Source organism: Eubalaena glacialis, chromosome 3 (assembly GCF_028564815.1).
Source record: "Eubalaena glacialis isolate mEubGla1 chromosome 3, mEubGla1.1.hap2.+ XY, whole genome shotgun sequence".
NCBI classification, from domain to species: Eukaryota; Metazoa; Chordata; class Mammalia; order Artiodactyla; family Balaenidae; genus Eubalaena; species Eubalaena glacialis.
In genome coordinates, this window is record NC_083718.1 from 126,616,320 (window position 1) to 126,641,504 (window position 25,185).

Here is a 25,185-nt window from a genome sequence, read left to right on the forward strand (position 1 = left end):
TATTATCAACTTCTTCCTCAATGTCATCCTCTGTTTTATCTCTACCCCAAATCCAATTAGTCACTGTCAATTCTATGCAGCACTGTTTCTCAAGTTTAATCCCCAAGTTGACCCCCATTACCAATGTTTTACTTCAAGCTGTTCTTTCTCTTACCTCTAATTTTCTGATCCAGTCCATTGCCCATATCACCTCCAAAATCTTCCTTCTTTGCTTTGAAACTTCTATTTGCTGCCAGTTTCCTACAGAATAATCATTAAATCCTTTATCACAGCATACAAGACTTCCTCAGTTTGATGGCAACCTACTTTTCCAGCAGTATTTCATCCATTTTTCCCTACCTCCTACCCTCCAGCCAAATAAAACTTTCCATTATATCCTTCAAACACGTCACACCCTCTCATGATTTGTTGCCTCTGCACATAGTGTTTCATATTCAGGCATTCTCTGCCTGGCAAACTCCTGGCATCCTTTTAGACTTGCCTCAAATGGGGATCTTTGAGAGGTCATTTCTAGTTTCACTAAGTGACTCCTTCTCTGTGACTCCACAGGTTTTTGGATTCCTCTAGTTATCACACTGAATTATAATTATACTTTTACATACTGTCTGAATGAAATAGAAACCCTTGACTTGAACTGGGCTTCTTTTAAATGAGACTAAATACTAAATAATTATATTACATCTTCCTCTAGTTTTTGGAAAATATATAGGTTATGTAATGGGAAGCCCTATGGGAAGGATGCCAAGCCAAAGATTAAATTTATATTTCTTTTTCTCTTCTTTAGCAAGGGAAGTGCCAGTTATAGCTACAGTGTGTGTGTGTGTGTGTGTGTGTGTATGTGTGTGTGAAGTAAAATTATATATAGGTCAAAAAAATCGCCTTGGGATCACTAAAGACAGCATCCTTTGGAAAGTGGGCATAGAGGAATAGCTCAGTAATCTGGGGGAAGGGGTATTTGTTTTCAAGAGCTGCTGTAAAAAATTACCACAAACTTGGTGACTTAAAACAACAGAAATTTATTTTCTCACAGTTTTGGAGGCCAGAAGTTTGAAATCAGTTTCACTGAGCCAAAAACAAGGTGTTAGCAGAGCAGCACTCCCTCCAAAGGATCTAGGGGAAAATCTGTTTTTCCATCTTCCAGGTTCTAGGGCTGCTGGCATTCCTTTCCTTGTGGTTACAACAGTCCCATCACTGCTGCTGTGGTCAGATTGCCTTCTTTTCTAGGTGTATCTTTTTTTTTTGGCCATGCCATGTGACATGTGGGATCTTAGTTCCCTAACCAGGGATCAAACCCAGGCCCCCTGCAGTGGAAGCACAGAGTCTTAACCACTAGACCACCAGGGAAGTCCCTCAAGGTGTGTCTTAAAATCTCCCTCTATTTTCCTCTTATAAGGATACATGTGATATAATCCTGGATAATCCAAGACTATTTCCTTTGTCAAAATTCTTAATTTAATTACATCTGCAAAGACACTTTTTCCCTTACAATCTTTGGTGGCCATTATTCAGACTAATATGGGGGGGGGGGGGACACCTTTTCCTGATTAAAAAGAAAAGAAGGAACAGGTATTGCCAACAAAAATGGCAGAGTAGGAAAATCCAAAATTCCATCCCTCCAAAAAGTATTACTACCTTATTTGGATCTCTGGAAACTAATCAAAAACTTACAACAACTAAGGGAATACTTAGTGAAGAAAGAAGCTGATAAATTGCAGTATTTTAAGAATTCTCTGTCAAATCACTAGCTGATGAAACAGAAACTTCAATGGCCACACACAACAAAGAATACAGACTTTATAAAAATTGTTTAGAAAACTCACTAAACAAACAAACATCAACAACCACAACAGGGAGCACACAGCAGAGGGGGTGAATTTTATTTCCAGAGTTGCCACATTATGATATTAATATGCTCCTTTGCCAACAAAAAGTTGCAAGACATGCAAAGAAAAGAAAAAGTATGTCTCACTCACAGGGAAAAATAAGTTAACAGAAACTGTCCCTGAGGAAGCCCAGAGATTGAACTTAGCAGGCAAAGATTTTAAATCAACTGTCTTAAATGTAAAAAGATATACTCAAGTGAACAATGTCTCACCAAATAGAGAACATCAATAAAAAGATAGAAATTATAAAAAGGAATCAAAAAGAAATTCTGATCTGAAAAGTACAATAACTGAAATGAAATAGTCACTAAAGGGGTTAACAGCAAATTTGAGCAGGCAAAAGAATCAGCAAACCTGGAGAGAGCACAGTTGAGATTATCTAGTCTGAGAAGCAGAAAGAAAAATGAATGAAGAAAAATAAACAGAGTCTAAGAGACATGTAAGACATCGTCAAGCATACCAACATATACATAATGGTAGCCCCAGAAGGAGAAGAGGGAGAGAAAGGGGAAAAAACAATACTTGAAGAAACAATGGTTGAAAAGTCCCAAATTTGATGAAAGACATGAATCTGCACATCCAAAAAGGTCAATGAATTCCACACAGTGTAAATTCAAAGAGATTCACACCCAGACACATTATAATCAAACTGCCAAAGAAAAAGATAAAAAGAGAATCTTGAAAACAGCCAGAGAGAAGGGGTTCATCACATACAAGGAATTCTCAGTAAGATTAACAACCAATTTCTTCTAGGAACAAAGGAGGCCAGAAGAATATAGGATGACATTTTTAAGTGCAAAAGTTACAAAAACAAACAAACCGAACTGTCACTTAAGAATTCTATATACAGCAAAATTATCCTTTAAAAATAAAGGAGAAATTAAAACATTCCCAGATAAACAAAAACTGAGGAAGTTCATTAACAATAGAACTTCCCTATGAGAAATGCTAATGGTAGCCCTTCAAGCTGATATGAAAGGCCACTAGATTGAATCAGTAACCAAAATCTATCAACAAAGAAAAGCCCAGGACCAGATGCCTTCACTAGTGAATTCTACCAAACATTTGAAGAACGATTAACATCAATTCTTCTCAAACTCTTCCAAAATATAGAAGAGGTAGGAATACTTACTAATTTATTCTATGAGTCCAGCATTATCCTGATACCAAAGCCAGACAAAGACATCACAAGAAAAGAAAACTATAGACCGAGATCCCTGATGAATATGGATGCAAAAATCCTCAACTAAAAAGTAACAAATCAAATACAGCAGTATAATAAAAGGATTAATCACCATGACCACCTGGGATTTATCCCAAAAATGCAAAGGTATTTCCTCATATGAAAATCAATCAGTGTAATACACCACATAAATAAAATAAAAGGGAAAAATACATTATTATCTTGATTGAAGCATTTGACAAACTCTAACACCTTTTCATAATAAAAATGCTCAAAAATTAGGACTATAGAAGGGAACTTCCTTGACATAATAAGGATTTATGAAAAGCCCACAGCTAATATCATACTGAAAAACTGAAAGCTTTCCCCCTAAGATCAGAAATAAGAAAGGATGCCCACTTTCACCACTTCTAGTTGACTTCTAGTCAACATCGTACCAGTAATTCTAGCCAGGAAAATGAGTCAAGAAAAAATATAAAAGACTTCCAAATTGGAAAGGAAGAAAACTATCTCTAGTCACAGATGACATGATATTATCTATAGAAAATCCCAAAGAATCCACAAAAAACAACTAGAATGAATAAACTAATTCACCAAATTTGCAGGATATAAGATCAATGACAGTGAGTTATATTTCACATCAATGAACAATCTGTAAAGGAAATTAAAAAAATAATCCCATTTACAATAGCATCAAAAAGAACATAATACTAAGGAGTAAAATTAAGCACATAGATGCAAGACTTGCATGCTGAAAACTACACAACATTGCTAAAAAATTAAAGAAGACCTAAATAAATGAAAAGGCATGTGTGTTCATGGATTCAAAGACAATATTTTTATGATAACACTATTTCCCAAAGTGACCTACAGATTCGATGCAAGCCAACCAAATCCCAATAGTGTTTTTGCAGAAATGAAAAAGCTGATTCTAAAATTTATATGGAATAGTAAAGGACCACAAATAACCAAAACAATCTTGAAAAAGAACAAGGTTGAAAGACTCACACTTCCCAATTTTAAAACTTACTACAAATCTACACTAATTAAAGCAGCTAGCATATTGGCATAAGTATAGACATATAGATCAATGAAACATAATTGAGAATACAGAAATACACCCATACATCTATAGTCAATTGGTTTGCCACAAGGGTGCCAAGACCACGGAACAGGGAAAGAAGAGTCTCTTCAATAAATAGTGCTGGCAGCAGAGGAAACTGTAAACAAAATGAAATGACAACCCACAGAAAGGGAGAAAATATTTGCAAACGATGTGACTGACAAAGGATTCATCTCCTAAATTTACAAACAGCTCATTTGTCTCAATATCAAAAAAGCAAACAACCCAATCAAAAAATGGGTAGAAGACCTAAATAGACATTTCTCCAAAGAAGATATACAGATGGCCAAGAGGCACATGAAAAGATGCTCAACATCACTAATTATTAGAGAAATGCAAATCAAAACTACAATGAGATATGACCTCACACCAGTAAGAATGGCCATCATCAATAATTCTACAAACAATAAATGCTGGAGAGGGTGTGGAGAAAAGGGAACCCTCCTACACTGTTGGTGTGAATGTAAATTGGTGCAGCCACTGTGGAAAACAGTATGGAGGTTCCTCAGAAAACCAAAAATAGAATTATCATATGATCCAGCAATCCCACTCCTGGGCATATATCCAGAGAAAAACAAGGTTCAAAAGGATACATACTCCCCAGTGTTCATCGCAGCACTGTTAACAATAGCCAAGACATAGAAGTAAACTAAATGTCCATAAATAGACGAATGTATAAAGAAAGTATGATACATATATACAATGGAATATTACTCAGCCGTTAAAAAGAATTAAATAATGTCATTTACAACAAAATGGTTGGACCTGGAGATCATCATACTGAGTAAAGTAGGTCAGACAGAGAAGGACAAATATCATATGATATCATTTATATGCAAAATCTTAAAGAAAATGATACAAATGAACTTATTTACAAAACAGAAATAGACTCACAGGCTTAGAGAACAAACTTATGGTTACCAGGGGGAAGGGAGAGGGGTAGGTATAGATTGGGAGTTTGAGAGTGACACATACACACTGTTATATTTAAAATAGATAAACAGCAAGGACCTACTGTATAGCACAGGGAACTCTGCTCAATATTCTACAATAAGCTAAATGGGAAAAGAATTTGAAAAAGAAAAGATACATGTATATGTATAACTGAACCACTTTGCTGTACACCTGAAACTAGCACAAAGTTAACCAATGATACTCCAATATAAAATAAAATAAAATAATTTTTAAAAATAAAAAATAACAAGCAATTATATGGCAATAAAATGGACAACCTGGAAGAAATGGACAAATTCTTAGAAATGCACAACCTTCCAAGACTGAAGCAGGAAGAAATAGAAAATATGAACAGACCAATCACAAGCACTGAAATTGAAACTGTGATTAAAAATCTTCCAACAAATAAAAGCTGAGGACCAGATGGCTTCACAGGCAAATTCTATCAAACATTTAGAGAAGAGCTAATACCTTCCCTTCTCAAACTCATCCAAAATATAGCAGAGGGAGGAACACTCCCAAACTCATTCTACGAAGCCACCATCACCCTGATACCAAAACCAGACAAAGATGTCACAAAGAAAGAAAACTACAGGCCAATAACACTGATGAACTTAGATGCAAAAATCCTCAACAAAATACTAGCAAACAGAATCTAACAGCACATTAAACGGATCATACACCATGATAAAGTGGGGTTTATCCCAGAAATGCAAGGATTCTCCAATATACGCAAATCAATCAATGTGATACACCATATTAACAAATTGAAGGAGAAAAACCATATAATCATCTCAATAGATGCAGAGAAACCTTTCGACAAAATTCAGCAGCCATTTATGATAAAAACCCTCCAGAAAGTAGGCATAGAGGAAACTTACCTCAACATAATAAAGGCCGTATATGACAAACCCACAGCCAACATCATCCTCAATGGTGAAAAACTGAAACCATTTCCACTAAGATCAGGAACAAGACAAGGTTGCCCACTCTCACCACTATTATTCAACATAGTTTTGGAAGTCTTAGCCACAGCAATCAGAGAAGAAAAAAAATAAAAGGAATCCAAATCAGAAAAGAGGAAGTGAAGCTGTCACTGTTTGCAGATGACATGATACTATACATAGAGAATCCTAAAGATGCTACCAAAAACTACTACAGCTAATCAATGAATTTGGTAAAGTAGCAGGATACAAAATTAATGCACAGAAATCTCTTGCATTCCTATACACTAATGATGAAAAATCTGAAAGTGAAATTAAGAAAACACTGACATTTACCATTGCAACAAAAAGAATAAAATACCTAGGAATAAACCTATCTAAGGGGGCTTCCCTGGTGGTGCAGGGGTTGAGAATCCGCCTGCTAATGCAGGGGACATGGGTTCGATCCCTGGTCTGGGAAGATCCCACATGCCGCGGAGCAACTGGGCCCATGAGCCACAACTACTGAGCCTGCGCGTCTGGAGCCTGTGCTCCGCAACAAGAGAGGCCACGATAGTGAGAGGCCTGAGCACGGCGATGAAGAGTGGCCCCCACTTGTCGCAACTAGAGAAAGCCCTCGCACAGAAACGAAGACCCAACACAGCCATAAATAAATAAATAAATAAATAATTTAAAAAAAAAAAAAAACCTACCTAAGGAGACAAAACACCTGTATGCAGAAAATTATAAGACACTGATGAAAGAAATTAAATGTGATACAAATAGATGGAGAGATATACCATGTTCCTGGATTAGAAGAATCAACACTGTGAAAATGACTATACTATCCAAAGCAATCTACAGATTCAATGCAATCCCTATCAAATTACCAATGGCATTTTTCACAGAACTAGAACAAAAAATTTCACAATTTGTATGGAAACACAAAAGGCCCCGAATAGCCAAAGCAATCTTGAGAAAGAAAAACAAAGCTGGAGGAATCAGACTCCTTGACTTCAGACTATACTACAAAGCTACAGTAATCAAGACAGTATGGTCCTGGCACAAAAACAGAAATATAGATCAATGGAACAGGATAGAAAGTCCAGAGATAAACCCACCCACATATGGTCACCTTATCTTTGATAAAGGAGGCAAGAATATACAATAGAGAAAAGACAGCCTCTTCAATAAGTGATGCTGGGAAAACTGGACAGCTACATGTAAAAGAATGAAATTAGGACACTCCCTAACACCATACAGAAAAATAAACTCAAAATGGATTAAAGACCTAAATGTAAGGTCAGACACTATCAAACTCTTAGGGGAAAACATAGGCAGAACACTCTATGACATAAATCACAGCAAGATCCTTTTTGACCCACCTCCTAGAGAAATGGAAATAAAAACAGAAATAAACAAATGGGACCTATTGAAACTTAGAAGCTTTGGCACGGCAAAGGAAACCATAAACAAGACAAAAAGACAACCCTCAGAATGGGAGAAAATATTTGCAAATGAAGCAACTGACAAAGGATTAATCTCCAAGATTTACAAGCAGCTCATGCAGCTCAATATCAAAAAAACAAACAACCCAATCCAAAAATGGGCAGAAGACCTAAATAGACATTTTTCCAAAGAAGATATACAGATTGCCAATGAACACATGAAAGAACTTTCAACATCATTAATTATTAGAGAAATGCAAATCAAAACTACAATGAGATATCATCTCACACCGGTCAGAATGGCCATCATCAGAAAATCTACAAACAATAAATGCTGAAGAGGGTGTGGAGAAAAGGGAATGCTCTTGCACTGTTGGTGGGAATGTAAATTGTTACAGCCACTATGGAGAACAGTATGGAGGTTCCTTCAAAAACTAAAAATAGGACTACCATATGACCCAGCAATCCCACTACTGGGCATATACCCAGAGAAAACCATAATTCAAAAAGAGCCATGTACCACAATGTTCATTGCAGTTCTATTTACAATAGCCAGGACATGGAAGCAACCTAAGCGTCCATCGACAGATGAGTGGATAAAGAAGATGTGGCACATATACACAATGGAATATTACTCCGCCATAAAAAGAAATGAAATTGAGTTATTTGTAGTGAGGTGGATGGACCTAGAGTCTGTCATACAGAGTGAAGTAAGTCAGAAAGAGAAAAACAAATACCGTATGCTAACACATATATATGGAATCTAAAAAAAAAAAAAAAAAAGGGTCATGAAGAACCTAGGGTCAGGACAGGAATAAAGACGCAGACATAGAGAATGGACTTTAGGACACCGGGAGGGGGAAGGGTCAGCTGGGACGAAGTGACAGAGTGGCATGGACATATATACACTACCAAATGTAAAATAGATATCTAGTGGGAAGCAGGCGCATAGCACAGGGAGATCAGCTCGGTGCTTTGTGACCACCTAGAGGGGTGGGATAGGGAGGGTGGGAGGGAGGGAGATGTAAGTGGGAAGAGATATGGGGATATATGTATATGTATAACTGATTCACTTTGTTATAAAGCAGAAACTAACACACCATTGTAAAGCAATTATACTCTAATAAAGATGTTAAAAAAATAAAATAAAATTAAAATTAAAATTAAAATAAATAAAAAATAAAAAAATAGTGCTGGGACAACTGTATATCCACATGCAAAAGAATGAAGTTAGGTCCTTACCTCACACCATACACAGAAGTTCACTCAAAATGGATCAAAGAGCCAAACGTAAGAGTTAAAAGTATAAAACTCTTAGAAGAAAACATTAGAGTCAAACTTCATTGCCTTGAATTTTTCAATGGTTCCTTAGATATTATACCAAAAGCACATGCAAAAAGAAAAAAAAATAGATAAATTGGACTTCAACAAAATTAAAAAATTTTCTTCATCAAAGGATACTATCAAGAAAGTAAAATGACAATCCATAGACTAGGAGGAAATATTTACAAATAATATAGCTGATAAGGATCTAGTAACTAGATATATAAAGAATTATCACAACTCATCAACAAAAGGCACACAACTCAATTAAAAATTGGACAAAGGACTTGAGTAGACATTTCTCCAAATAAGATATACAAATAGACAAGAAGTACATGAAAAGATGCTCAACATCATTAGTCATTAGGTGAATGCAAATCAAAACTTCAATGAGATACCACTTTAGACACTAGAATGAATATTATTTTTAAAAATGGAAAATAAGTTTGAGTGAGGATGTGGAAAATTTGGAACACTCATACATCACTGGTGGGAATGCAAAATAGTGCAGCCACTCCAGAAAACAATTTGTTGTTCTCAAAAATATTAAACATAGAATTACCATATGATCCAGCAATTCTACTCCTAGGCCTATACCCAAAAGAACTGAAAACAGGTATTCAGGCAAAAATTTGTACACAAATGTTCACAGCAGCACTATTCACAATAACCAAAAGTGGCAACAACCCAAATGTCAATCAACTGATGAATGGAATTTTTAAATGTGGTATATTCATACTAAGGCGTACTATTTGATCATTAAAAGGCATGAATTACTGATATATGCCATATGGATGAATCTTGAAAACGCTATGCTAAGTGAGAGAAGTCAGACACAAAAGGCCACATATTATATTATTCCATTTACATGAAATACCCAGAATACATAAATCTATAGAAACCGAAAGCAGATTGGGGGAAGACAATGGGGGAAGGGGGAAAATGGAATGACTGCTTAATGGGTTTACAGTGTTCTTTTGGAGTGAGGAAAATGTTCTGGAACTAGATAGTGGTAATTGCTGCACAGCATTATGAATATACTAATATCACTGTACTAAGTGCCACTGAATTGTACACTTTAAAATATTAAAATGCTGAGATTTATGCTATGTGAATTTTACATGGATAAAAATAAAAGTAAACAATAAAAGAGAGAAAATCCACCTCATCCTTTAGAAAGCTAATGCTGAAAGAGGCAAAGAAAACAATGGTTCCAGGTCCATGGTGTGGTAGTTTCTAAAACCAGTCCCAGCCCAGCATTCCAGGACTGCCTTGTCCCCTAGGAAGTGGCTAGGAATTTGAACTGAAAAAGCTTATAGAAAGGGCTCTAATACCTTGGGATAATGCATGATACTGCACAGGGTCTTACAACAAAGTGTAATACTGAGGGAATATCTTTTCCCACTGGTTCTCATCCAATGCTCATGGTAGCATCTGAAGCAAGGATCCAATCTCTGCCATTGTGCTCCTGGTCCCAACTTTACTACTGGCTTCAGCAGCAGTCTTCCTTGGCTCATAATCTGCTGGACAGACTCAACTGCCACCACCACCCCGAATAGCCTTGTATGTTCCACTTGAGAGGTTTATCTACTTTCATGTTTCTGCTCTGCCCAGAAAGTGGTGCCCAGCAGCACTGCCCCTCCAGCCAAAACTCCCTAGTCTTTATCCAACAGAACACTGAGGGTATATGAAGCCTAATCTCCAAAAGATTAGATACTGTAGGGTGAATGCTCTAGCACTCATGGTTGACTCCACTGTAAACTAGGATTCACCAAGGCCAGCTCTACTCAGTCACTACAATCCCTCTGTCACAATCAAAATGTTAAAAAGCAATACTCAGTGTCTCCCCCAAAATATTCAAATAAAACTGGGTCCCTGGATAAACTGAAATTTTGGATTTCATCCTCTTTCCAAGTGGTGTGCTCAAGCTTTTGCACTCTGAAAACTAAAAAACATTGTTACGCTTAGACTGTGTAAAGTGATACCAAGTGATAGGAAAGAGTCAAAGTCTTTTTTCGCTATCAGTTCCTCAAATGGTTGAGCCTGTCCCTTTGTGTAAGCATGTATCTTTCCTTTTGCAGAAGTTGTTTATGTGAACATCGCATCTTATGTGGATTGCTTTGCAGCATCTATAGCCATTAAGGGTCCAGTTGTTCTTAATGTTAACCACAGGTAGAGAAACAGAAAGTCAGGAAAAGGTTAAGATAAGCCTTCAGTGCCTTTTGTGCCCCTTGTCATCAGTTCCGTAAAAACTGATATGACCAACAATTTCTCCCCCTAGAAAGATGGAGAAAATAATACAGAAAAGGTTGCAGAAATGGCTCAATATGAGGCTTGCCCCTATGTCACCATGCTCATCCCCAAGGGGATCCAACTGAGGAGATTAGGAGCATATTCTCCTGGATTCAGAAATACTTCCACATGCCAACAAAATCCCTTGTATTATTTCTCCCCTCTCTCCCTTCCCTGGGGCAATCTAAGGGTGTTTTGTTTTGGTTTGTTTTGTTGTTCTTATTGTTGGTAGCAGCAATGAAAAGGAAATATGAAAGTAATTTGAAAATAATTTTGATACTTTTCTCTGGATCTAATACAAGGACTAAGATATTATCTCAAAGCCTGCTACATGCATAAAAATTACCTGGGATACTTGCTAATAATGTAGATTTCAGGGCTTTGTTCCAGGCCTATTAATACTATCTCTGTGTATAATATTCTAGAATTTGCATATTTACCCTGCTTCATATTACATAGTAAAGTTTAAAGCAAAAACAAAAGACATAAAAGACGTTCTCAAAGAGACCTTTTTTTCTGTTCTCCAAACCGTCTATCTGACCCACTGGTGTATAAGCTCCTACAAGGCATATTATTTACCTCCCACTCATTCCTCAGTCCATCATTCAGACTACCTTTGTTACGCACCCAATATGCACCAGTCATTGGATTAGATGTTAACTAAACAAAGCAGAATAAATATAACAGACACTCTATAAAAGTTTGTTGAATAAATTATGAATGGAAAAAATGAACCTTACATGTAAGAATCTTGGAAATGTTTTTTCCTCTATTGGAAAATCAACAAATTATTAATCTTCTGGTCAACCACTGATTTCATCAGACATCATTCCAAATTGTTATGATGATTAAAAATAGTAATTTCATAAGAACATATACTGTATCCCAAATCTTATCAATATTTCACTCTAAATGCCTAAGTGGAAGAGAGCATTGCTGCCATTTATGAAACTGGCTATCATTCTACACTCTTGACAAAGGCAATGCTAAATAACACTGTTCTTTATTTTGTGGAAGGTAGACTTCATTCACCCTGAGATCTTTATACAGTATGTGAATACCAAAAACAACATACACATTTCCAAAAGTCATCCCCTGGCAAGCAGTTCCCCCTTCTCCATCCTATTTGCATTGAGAACCACATGTCCATGGGTTAAACTTAATAAAAAATATAATTCTTCTATACACATTGCATGACATCTAATATATGAATTCCTAGAAAGTTGCATGTAAGTTGATTCATTTAAATGGAGCAGAGCATTTGAAGAAAATCTGTAGCAAATCCTTCTATTGAGCACTTATGTGCCAGGTATTAAGCTAAGTGCTTTATATGCATTATCTCTTTGAATGCTACAAACATCTCAATGAAGTAAGCAATATTATTAAATCCAGTTTATTGATGTGTAAATTTAAGAAACATTAGATAACTTGTCCAAAAGCCCATCTAGAAAAGAGAGAAGTCAGTATTTAAACCCAGGTCTGTCTGCTCTTGAGCACTAGCTCTTAATCATTAGGGTTTTTTACAACTAATTTCCTTTAATGAAACATATCCACTAATTATTATCTGTGCTTCACTTAATAGAAAAATAAATCTTTTAAGATTAAATAGCCTACTGTTAGGAATAGAGTATAAGCTAAATAAATGTTAGTTCCCTTATTCCCATTTGGGAAAGATTTGTTTGAATGCTGTTTTCTTAAAAAGGTAAGTCCCAAACTACTGAAAAGGTAGTTTGGTTAATGTAACATAGGGGTGAAAAGAAATTGGTGATGGAAAGACCATCTCACAATAATTTTCATTAATCCATCTGGAAGACATGTTATTACTGAACTACTTAATCACTGCAATAATTTTCTTATAAATGGCTGCAGTTTTATTACCATAGTTATTTAAAATTTTACTATGTTGGGGGGGTGGGCAGGGCACAGGGTCATGGGAGAGCCAATCAGCACAATTGTCTTTCTGGATGGTGTACATCCACTTGCATCTATTTGCTTCTAAAAAGGACTTCCAAATATTGTATTTTATGCAGTTACTTGTTTCTTTGGTGATTTACTGTTTGACCTTCTAGGAGAGGTTTAAATTATAAGCACAATAAAAAATAGTATCTATTTCTATGAACGGAATGCACAGTAAATAAAGTCATTGTTGCAGATCAAATCTTTAATATGTTACATATTAATGTTCCTTGAGGATTGTCTTGGAAAATTTTTAAGCCGTGACCATCTTTCCAAAGTTATCTCAAAAAAACTTCAGTAATGGTTTCTCTCACCATCATATGATGACTTCTCAAAGACGTGAAGAACAATCTCCTTTCATTCATTCATTTTACAAATACCTATCAAAAATCTGCAATATGCCAGGCACTGTGTTAGCTGCTGAGGATATAGTGGTAAATAAAATGAGCATACATGCTACTCATGTTTCCAGAGAATTTCCCAATCTGAGCAAGGTCACCTAGGCAAAGGTGACCTTGCCTAGGCAAAGGTTTGTTTCTTTCAGCAAATAAACTCAGCCAAGCAATCCAAGAGACAGCTCTATGCTTTCCAAAGGCTCTCTCCCACAAGGCTTTTTGTAATGCATTCACAAGACTATTATTATCAAACGATCCACCCAAAAGTTAACTAAAACAGAAAAGGCAAGTCTCCCTTTAACTGACCCTGAACTCCAAAGCCAGGCCAAATGGTTGTCAGATGGTCTTATAGGCTGTATAGATGAATCACTTGGCTTGACTCAAACCACTGAGTCATTCTTACCATAACAAGTCATTATATAATGTCATATTTCTTAGTTTACTCCAGGTCTATAATAACACCATTAATCTTCCAATTTAAATTTTTTAAGGACACAGCATTGAGTCAAATTCTCCTTAAGAAATTAGTTACTTAGAGCAATTACTTCCATTTTCTCCAGGCTGTAGATTAGCTCAAGTTATCCCTTCTCTAACTCCCTTTTTCCTTCCTCCTCCTGTTCCCTAAACATAAACACATAAACACTCTTCCCAAGGTATATCTAGTTGTCTTTTTCTTCACTCTCAACCTCCTCCACACCTATGGTTTCAACAACCACCCTTCAGAGATGATTCTTGGTTTGGTGTCACTCATCCAATCTTTTCCTCCTGAGAACAGTGTGATTGCTGCAGAAGCATGTTGAATCAGAAGGGACCTGACCCTGAACTGCTATCTAGCACATTGGTGATGAGATGGGGTTACAGCACTGGAAGAGTTTAAGCCAAGGTGATGTTCAGTGAGCACAGACAGGGGCCAAGCAAACCACAAGTAGGAATTAGTAAGACATGATGATGAACGAGCAAGATGCATGATTCAGCGAGCAGGCAACATGGAGTAAGGCTGGTCTGCACCGGAAGCAGAAGCTGGGACTAGGGATAAATTCTAGTGAGAACAATTGTCCCTTTCCCTTTCCCTTTCCTTCCTTTCCTGACTAATTCTGTTCTAAAACCATTAGTAGGGGTTTAAAAATATAGTTATTTATGCTGAAATTAGGAGGTAGTCATGGGGAACCTGAGCAGGATGAATCTAGCCAAGGTAAAAGAGGCATCTACCCAGAGAAGCAGACTACTGTACGGTATCATTATCTGAACAGATTAAGGAGGCCAACAATGTGGAGATTGCATGAGGAAAGTATCTATACCGGGGGTTGGCCCAGTGTGGGGAGTCAAAGATTGAGCAATGTTCAGAGGGCATCCATGTGAAGGAGATTATGGGGAAGCACAGCCTGGCATGGGTTATTGGAGCCCATGCCAGGGAACCTGACATGTAGTGTCAGAGTCTAAGTGGGCCAGGAGGGCATCCATCCATGCAGGAGAAGAACACTGGAGTTGACGACAGCCTGCTGGTGGGCAAGGTCATGCCATGGCCAGATCTTGGCTTTTAAATACTATATCATATATTTCTGCTCTAATCTTTATTATATCCTTCCTTTGCTAACTTTGGGCTTAGTGTCTTTTTCTTTTCTAGTTCCTCGAGTGTAAAGCTAGATTGTTTATTTGAGATCTTTCTTCTTTTTTAATGTAAGCATTTAACACTATGAACTTCCCTCAGCTTTTGCTACATCCTGTAAGTTTTAGTGTGTTAGATTTTCATTTTTGTTGCTCTCAAGATACTTTTGGATTTCCCTTTTGATTTCTCCATCAACCCATTGGTTGCTCAATAATATGTTGTGTGGGGGGTGCCTTCAAGACAGCGGAGGAGTAAGACGTGGAGATCACGTTCCTCCCCACAAATATATCAAAACTACATCTACATGTGGAACAGCTCCTAAAGAACACCTACCGAATGCTGGCAGAAGACCTCAGACTTCCCAAAAGGCAAGAAACTCCCCACGTACCTGGGTAGGGCAAAAGAACAAAGTAAAAACACAGGCAAAAGAATAGGGATGGGACCTGCACCTCTGGGAGGGAGCTGTGAAGGAGGAAAAGTTTCCACACACTCGGAAGCCCCTTCACTGGAGGGGGACACGGGGTGGACGGGGGATAAGTTGTGGAGCCACGGAGGACAGAGCAGCAACAGGGGTGCAGAGGGCAAAGCGGAGAGATTCCCGCACAGAGGATCAGTGCCAAGCAGCACTCACCAGCCCGAGAGGCTTGTCTGCTCACCCGCCGGGGCGGGCGGGGGCTGGGAGCTGAGGCTCGGGCTTCTGTCGGATCCCAGGGAGAGGACTGGGGGTGGCTGTGTGAACACAGCCTGAAAGGGCTAGTGCATCACAGCTAGCTGGGAGGGAGTCCAGGAAAAGGTCTGGACCTGCCTAAGAGGCAAGAGACCATTGTTTTGGCGTGCACGAGTAGAGGGGATTCAGAGAACTGCCTAAATGAGCTCCAGAGATGGGTGCGAGCCACGGCTTCAGCGCGGACACCAGAGATGGCATGAAACACTTAGGCTGCTGCTGCAGCCACCAAGAAACCTGTGTGCAAGCACAGGTCACTCTCCACACTACCCCTCTTGGGAGCCTGTGGAGCCCGCCACTGCCAGGGTCCCGTGATCCAGGGACAACTTCCCGGGAGAACACAAGGCGTGCCACAGGCTGTTGCAACGTCACACCAGCTTCTGCCACCTCAGGCTCGCCCGGCATTCAGTACCTCTCCATCCCCCTCGGCCTGAGTGAGCCAGAGCCTCCTAATCAGCAGCTCCTTTAACCCCCTCCTGTCTGGGTGAGGAACAGACGCCAGAGGGCAACCTACATGCAGAGGTGGGACCATATCCAAAGCTGAAACCCAGGAGCTGTGTGAACAAAGAAGAGAAAGGGAAATTTCTCCCAGCAGCCTCAGGAACAGCAGATTAAATCTCCACAATCAACTTGATGTACGCTGTATCTATGGAATACCTGAATAGACAAAGAATCATCTCCAAATTGAGGCAGTGGACGTTGCAAGCAACTGTAAACTTGGGGTTTGCTTTCTGCATCTAATTTGTTTCTGGTCTTACGTTTATCTTAGTTTAGTATTTAGAGCTTGTTATCATAGGTAGATTTCTTTATTGATTTGGTTGCTCTCTTCTTTTTTTTTTTTTTTTTTTTTTTTTTAATTAATTAATTTATTTATTTACTTTTGGCTGTGTTGGGTCTTCGTTTCTGTGCGAGGGCTCTCTCCAGCTGCGGCGAGCGGGGGCCACTCTTCATCGCGGTGCGCGGGCCTCTTACTGTCGCAGCCTCTCCCGTTGCGGAGCACAGGCTCCAGACGCGCAGGCTCAGTAGTTGTGGCTCACGGGCTTAGTTGCTCCGTGGCATGTGGGATCCTCCCAGACCAGGGCTCGAACCCGTGTCCCCTGCATTGGCAGGCAGATTCTCAACCACTGCGCCACCAGGGAAGCCCCTCTTCCTTTTTTATTTTTTATATTTTTTTTTCCTTTTTCTCTTTTTGTAAGTGTGTATGTGTATGCTTCTTTGTGTGATTTTGTCTGTATAGCTTGGATTTTGCCATTTGTCCTGGGGTTCTGACTGTTGGTATTTTTGTTTGTTTGTTTTTTTGGGTTTTTTTTGTTTTATTTATTTATTTATTTATTTATTTTTGGCTGTGTTGGGTCTTCGTTTCTGTGTGAGGGCTTTCTCCATTTGCGGCGAGCAGGGGCCACTCTTCATCGCGGTGCGCGGGCCTCTTACTGTCGCGGCCTCTCCCGTTGCGGAGCACAGGCTCCAGACACGCAGGCTCAGTAATTGTGGCTCACGGGCCTAGTTGCTCCGTGGCATGTGGGATCTTCCCGGACCAGGGCACGAACCCGTGTCCCCTGAATTGGCAGGCAGATTTTCAATGACTGCGCCACCAAGGAAGCCCTGTTTTTTTGTTTTTTAGTATACATTTAGCACTTGTTATCATTGGTGGATTGGTATTTTGGTTTGGTTCCTCTCTTCTTTCTTTCTCCTTTTTATTTTAATTGCTTTTTTATTTTTTTATTTCTAATAATCTTTTTCTATTTTAATAACTTTATTTTATTTCATTCATTCATTTATTTATTTATTTATTTATTTATTTATTTATTTATTTATTTTTCTCCCTTTTCTTCTGAGCCATGTGGCTGACAGGGCCTTGGTGCTCTGGCCATGTGTCAGGCCTGAGCCTCTGAGGTGGGAGAGCCAAGTTCAGGACATTGGTCCACCAGAGACCGCCCAGCCCCATGTAATATCAAATGGCAAAAGCTCTCCCAGAGATCTCCATCTCAATGCTAAGACCCAGCTCCACTCAACGAGCAGCAAGCTACAGTGCTGGACACCCTATGCCAAACAACAAGCAAGACAGGAACACAAACCCACCCATTAGCAGAGAGGCTGGCCTTAAATCATAATAAGTTCACAGAACCCCAAAACACACCATCAGACGTGGTCCTGCCATGCAGAAAGACAAGATCCAGCCTCATCCACCAGAACACAGGCACTAGTCCCCTCCACCAGGAAGCCTACACAACCCACTGAACCAACAATAGCCACTGGGAGTAGACACCAAAATCAATGGGAATTACAAACCTGCAGCCTGCAAAAAGGAGACCCCAAACACAGTAAGTTAAGCAAAATGAGAAAACAGAGAAATATGCAGCAGATGAAGAAACAAGGTAAAAACCCACCAGACCAAACAAATGAAGAGGAAATAGGCAATCTACCTGAAAAAAGAATTCAGATTAATGATAGTAAAGGTGATCCAAAATCTAGGAAATAGAATGGAGAAAACACGAGAAATGTTTAACAAGGACCTAGAAGAACTAAAGAGCCAACAAACAATGATGAACAACACAATAAATGAAATTAAAAATTCTCTAGAAGGAATCAATAGCAGAATAACTGAGGCAGAAGAATGGAAAAGTGACCTGGAAGATAAAATAGTGGAAATAACTACTGCAGAGAAGAATAAAGAAAAAAAGAATGAAAAGAATTGAGGACAATCTTAGAGACCTCTGGGACAACATTAAATACACCAAAATTAGAATTATAGGGGTCCCAGAAGAAGAAGAAGAGGGAAAAAAAGGGACTGAGAAAATATTTAAAGAGATTATACTTGAAAACTTCCCTAATATGGGTAAGGAAATAGTCAATCAAATTCAGGAATCCCAGAGAGTCCCATACAGGATAAATCCAACGAGAAACACACCAAGACACAGATTAATCAAACTATCAAAAATTAAATACAAAGAAAAAATATTAAAAGCAGCAAGGGAAAAGCAACAAATAACATACAAGGGAATCCCCATAAGGTTAACAGGTGATCTTTCAGCAGAAACTCTGCAAGCCAGAAGGGAGTGACAGGACATATTTAAAGTGATGAAAGGGAACAACCTACAACAAAGATTACTCTACCCAGCAAGGATCTCATTCAGATTCGACAGTGAAATTAAAACCTTTACAGACAAGCAAAAGCTAAGAGAATTCAGCACCACCAAACCAGCTCTACGACAAATGCTAAAGAACTTGTCTAGGCAGAAAACACAAGAGAAGGAAAATACTTACAATAACAAACCCAAAACAATTAAGAAAATGGTAATAAGAACATACATATCCATAACTACCTTAAATGTAGATGGATTAAATGCTCCAACCAAAAGACATAGATTGGCTGAATGGATACAAAAACAAGACCCATATATATGCTGTCTACAAGAGACCCACTTCAGACCTAGAGACACATACAGACTGAAAGTGAGGGGATGGAAAAAGATATTCCATGCAAATGGAAATCAAAAGAAAGCTGGAGTAGCAATTCTCATATCAGACAAAATAGACTTTAAAATAAAGACTATTACAAGAGACAAAGAAGGACACTATATAATCATCAAGGAATCAATGCAAGAAAAAGGTATAACAATTATAAATATTTATGCACCCAACATAGGAGCAACTCAATACATAAGGCAAATGTTAACAGCCATAAAAGGGGAAATCGACAGTAACACAATCATAATAGGGGACTTTAACACCCCACTTTCACCAAAGGACAGATCTTCCAAAATGAAAATAAATAAGGAAACACAAGCTTTAAACGATACATTAAACAAGATGGACTTAATTGATATTTATAGGACATTCCATCCAAAAACAGCAGATTACACTTTCTCCTCAAATGCTCATGGAACATTCTCAAGGATAGATCATATCTTGAGTCACAAATCAACCTTTGGTAAATTTAAGAAAATTGACATCATATCAAGTATCTTTTCTGATCACAACGCTATGAGACTAGATATCAATTACAGGAAAATATCTGTAAAAAAATACAAACACATGGAGGTTAAACAATACACTACTAAATAACCAAGAGATCACTGAAGAAATCAAAGAGGAAGTCAAAAAATACCTAGAAACAAAGGACAATGAAGACATGATGACCCAAAACCTATGGGTTGCAGCAAAAGCAGTTATAAGAGGGAAGTTTATAGCAATACAAGCCTACCTCAAGAAACAAAAAACATCTCAAATAAACAACCTAACCTTACACCTAAAGCAATTAGAGAAAGAAGAACAAAAAAACCCCAAAGTTAGCAGAAGGAAAGAAATCATAAAGATCAGATGAGAAATAAATGAAAAAGAAATGAAGAAAACGATAGCAAAGATCAATAAAACTAAAAGCTGGTTCTTTGAGAAGATAAACAAATTGACTCATGAAGAAAAAAAGGGAGAAGACTCAAATCACTAGAATTAGAAATGAAAAGGAGAAGTAACAACTGACACTGCTGAAACACAAAGGATCATGAGAGATTACTACAAGCAACAATATGCCAATAAAATGGACAACCTGGAAGAAATGGACAAATTCTTAGAAAAGCATAGCCTTCCAAGGCTGAAACAGGAAGAAATAGAAAATATAAACAGACCAATCACAAGCACTGAAATTGAAACTGTGATTAAAAATCTTCCAACAAACAAAAGCCCAGGACCAGAAGGTTTCATAGGCTATTTCTATGAAACATTTAGAGAAGAGCTAACACCTATCCTTCTCAAACTCTTCCGAAATAGAGCAGAGGGAGGAACACTCCCAAACTCATTCGACGAGGCCACCATCACCCTGATACCAAAACCAGACAAGGATGACACAAAAAAGAAAACTACAGGCCAATATCACTGATGAACATAGATGCAAATATCCTCAACAAAATACTAGCAAACAGAATCCAACAGCACATTAAAAGGATCATATACCATGATCAAGTGGGGTTTATCCCAGGAATGCAAGGATTCTTCAATATACGCAAATCAATCAATGTGATACAGCATATTAACAAATTGAAGGAGAAAAACCATATGATCATCTCAATAGATGCAGAAAAAGCTTTCGACAAAATTCAACACACTTTTATGATTAAAACCTTCCAGAAAGTAGGCATAGAGGAAAATTACCTCAACATTATAAAGGCCATATATGAAAAACCCACAGCCAACATCATTCTCAATGGTGAAAAACTGAAACCATTTCCTCTAAAATCAGGAACAAGACAAGGATGCCCACCCTCACCACTATTATTCAACATAGTTTTGGAAGTTTTAGCCACAGCAATCAGAGAAGAAAAAGAAATCAAAGGAATCCAAATTGGAAAAGAAGAAGTAAAGCTGTCACTGTTTTCAGATGACATGATGTTATACATAGAGAATCCTAAAGATGCCACCAGAAATCTACTAGAGCTAATCAATGAATCTGGTAAAGTTGCAGGATAAATAATTTATGCACAGAAATCTCTTGCATTCCTATACACTAATAATGAAAGATCAGAAAGAGAAATTCAGGAAACACTCCCATTTACCATGGCAACAAAAAGAATAAAATACCTAGGAATAAACGTACCTAAGGAGGTAAAAGACCTGTACTCAGAAAACTATAAGACACTGATGAAAGAAATTAAAGATGATACAAACAGATGGAAAGATATACCATGTTCTTGGACTGGAAGAATCGACATTGTGAAAATGACTATACTACCCAAAGCAATCTACAGATTCAATGCAATCCCTATCAAACTACTGCTGACATTTTTCACAGAACTAGAACAAAAAATTTCACAATTTATATGGAAACACAAAAGACCCCAAATAGCCAAAGCAATCTTGAGAAAGAAAAACAGAGCTGAAGGAATCAGGCTCCCTGACTTCAGACTACACTACAAAGCTACAGTAATCAAGAGAGTATGGTACTGGCACAAAAACAGAAATATAGATCAATGGAACAGGATAGAAGGCACAGAGATAAACCCACACACATATGGTCACCTTTTCTTTGGTAAAGAAGTCAAGAATATACAGTGGAGAAAAGAGAGCCTCTTCAATAAGTGGTGCTGGGAAAACTGGACAGCTACATGTAAAAGAATGAAATTAGAACACTCACTAACACCATACACAAAAATAAACTCAAAATGGATTAAAGACCTAAATGTAAGGTCAGACACTATCAAATTCTTAGAGGAAAACATAGGCAGAACACTCTATGACATACATCACAGCAAGATCCTTTTTGACCCACCTCCTAGAGAAATGGAAATAAAAACAAAAATAAGCAAATGGGACCTATTGAAACTTAAAAGCTTTGGCACAGCAAAGGAAACCATAAACAAGACAAAAAGACAACCCTCAGAATGGGAGAAAATATTTGCAAATGAAGGAACTGACAAAAGTTTAATCTCCAAAATTTACAAGCAGTTCATGCAGCTCAATACCAAAAAAACAAACAACCCAATCCAAAAATGGGCAGAAGACCTAAATTGACATTTCTCCAAAGAAGATATACAGACTGCCAACAAACACATGAAAGGATGCTCAACATCATTAATTATTAGAGAAATGCAAATCAAAACTGCAATGAGATATCACCTCACACCAGTCAGAATGGCCATCATCAAAAAATCTACAAACAATAAATGCTGGAGAGGGTATGGAGAAGAGGGCACCCTCTTGCACTGTTGGTGGGAATATACATTGATACAGCCACTATGGAGAACAGTATGGAGGTTCCTTCAAAAACTAAAAATAGAACTACCATATGACCCAGCAATCCCGCTACTGGGCATATACCCAGAGAAAACCATAATTCAAAAAGAGCCATGTACCACAATGTTCATTGCAGCTCTATTTACAATAGCCAGGACATGGAAGCAACCTAAGCGTCCATCGACAGATGAATGGATAAAGAAAATGTGGCACATATATACAATGGAATATTACTCACCCATAAAAAGAAATGAAATTGAGTTATTTGTAGTGAGGTGGATGGACATAGAGACTGTCATACAGAGTGAAGTAAGTCAGAAAGAGAAAAACAAATACCGTATGCTAACACATATATATGGAATCTAAAAAAAAAAAAAAAGTTCTGAAGAACCTAGGCGCAGGACAGATATAAAGACGCAGCCATAGAGAATGGACTTGAGGACACGGGAAGGGGGAAAGGTAAGCTGGGACAAAGTGAGAGAGTGGCATGGACATATATACACTACCAAGTGTAAAGTAGATAGGTAGTGGGAAGCAGCCACATAGCACAGGGAGATCAGCTCAGTGCTTTGTGTCCACCTGGAGGGGCAGGATAAGGAGGGTGGGAGGGAGACACAAGAGGGAGGAGACATGGGGATGTATGTATACGTATAGCTGATTCCCTTTGTTATACAGCAGAAACTAACACACCACTGTAAAGCCATTATACTGCAATAAACATGTTTAAAATTTTTTTTAATTAAAAAATATGTTTTATAATTTCCACATAGTTGTGAATTTTTCAGTTTTTCTTCCATTATTGATTTCTAGTTTCCTCCCATTGTGGTCAGAAAAGATACTTGTTATAATTTCAGACTTCCTGTATTTGCTAAGACTTGTTGTGTGACATAATATGTGATCTCTCCTGGAGAATGTTCTGTGTGCACTTGAGAAACTGTATATTCTGCTGTTATTGGATTAAATATTCTGTATATGTCTGTTAGATATATTTCCTTTTTGGTCTTTTTTCTGGATATTCGTTCCATTACTGAAAGTGGGGTATTGAAGTCTCCTATTGTATTGTTGTCTATTTCAGCCTCAGTTCTGTCAATGTTAGATTTATATATTTAGGTGCTCTGATTTTTGTTGCACATATATTTATAATTGTTATAACTTCCTAATGACTTGACTTTTTATCATTACAGGATGTCCTTCTTAGTCTCTCATGAAATTTTTGACTTAAAGTCTATTTTGTCTGATACAAATATAACTACCCTGCTTTCTTTTGATTACCATCTGCATGAAATATCTTTCTCTATTCCTTCATTTTAAGCCTATGTGTATCCTTAAGTCAGAAATGAGTTTCTTAAAAAAATAATAAAATAAAATGAGTTTCTTCTAGGCAGCATATACTTGAGTCATGCTTTTTTCCATTCAGTCACTCTATGTCTTTTGATTAAAGAGTTTAATCCATTTGCATGTAAAGTGATTATTGATAAGAAATGATTTACTATTGCCATTTTTAATTGTCTTCTGTTAGTCTTGTAGTTCTTTTATCTTTTCTTCTAATGCCATCTCCCTTTTTGTTTTCTTGATTTTTTTTACATTGATATGCTGATTCCTTTCTCTTTCTCCTTTGTATAACTTCTGTAGGTATTTTCTTTGCGGTTATCATGGGGCTTACATAAAATATCTTATAATTACAATAGTCTATTTTAAGCTGATAACAACTTACGTTCAATCACATACAAAAACTCACCACTTTTCCTCCCCCCCCACTTTATGTTTTGTTGTCACAATTTACATCTACTTATATTACATATCTATTGACATATTTTATAGTTATTTTAATGCTTTTGCATTTTAACTTTTATACTTGAATTAAAAGTATAACAATTATACTTTATTACTGAACACCATTACAGTACTAAAGTAATCTATATGTGTCTACATATTTACCTTTACCAATGAGTTTTATACTTTCTTACACTACCATGTTGCTATTTAGTGTCTTGTCATTTTAACTTGAGAATTCCCTTTAGCATTTCTTGTAAGGCAGGTCTAGCGATGATTAACTTCTTAGTTTTTATTTGTCTGGGAAAGACTTTATCTCTCCTTCATTTATGAAGAAAAAATTTGCTGAGTATAGTATTCTTGGTTAGCAGTTTTTTTTTTTCTTTCATCACTTAGAATATATCACCCCATTCTCTCCTAGCCTGCAAGGTTTCTGCTGAGAAATCTTGTACTCTTAGGACAGTTCCCTTGTAAATGACAAGTTACTTTTCTATTGCTGCTTTCAAATTTTCTCTTTGTCTTTGATTTTTGAGGATTTGATTATAATGTGTCTCAGTGTTTGTTTGTTTATTTGTTTTTCATTCATCTTTATTGTAATCCATGGCACTTCTTAGATCTAGATGTCCATTTCCTTCCCCAGATTTGGGAAGTTTTCAGTCAAGGTTCATTTTTTTTAAATAAGCTTTCTGGTTTCTCTCTTTCTCTCTCTTTCTCTCTCCCCTCCTTCTGAGACTCCCACAATGCATACATTAATCCTATTGCTGTTGTTCCATAAGTCCCTTAAACTTTCTCACTTTTTTCAATTTTTTTTTTTCTCCTCTGACTGGATAATTTCCAATGATAATCTTCAAGTTTACTGATTCTTTTTCCTGCTTT

The 25,185-nt window shown here is 37.5% G+C and overlaps 1 long non-coding RNA gene across 1 annotated transcript in view; it reads right to left on the reverse strand.

The window, feature by feature from the left end:
- Positions 1–15,468, reverse strand: part of LOC133088461 (uncharacterized) — a 62,040-nt gene extending 46,572 nt beyond the window's left edge. The window contains exon 1 of the long non-coding RNA XR_009700520.1: positions 15,420–15,468. This is a non-coding gene — a long non-coding RNA (uncharacterized LOC133088461). The remainder of the gene's footprint in view (positions 1–15,419) is intronic.
- Positions 15,469–25,185: the final 9,717 nt, after the last annotated feature.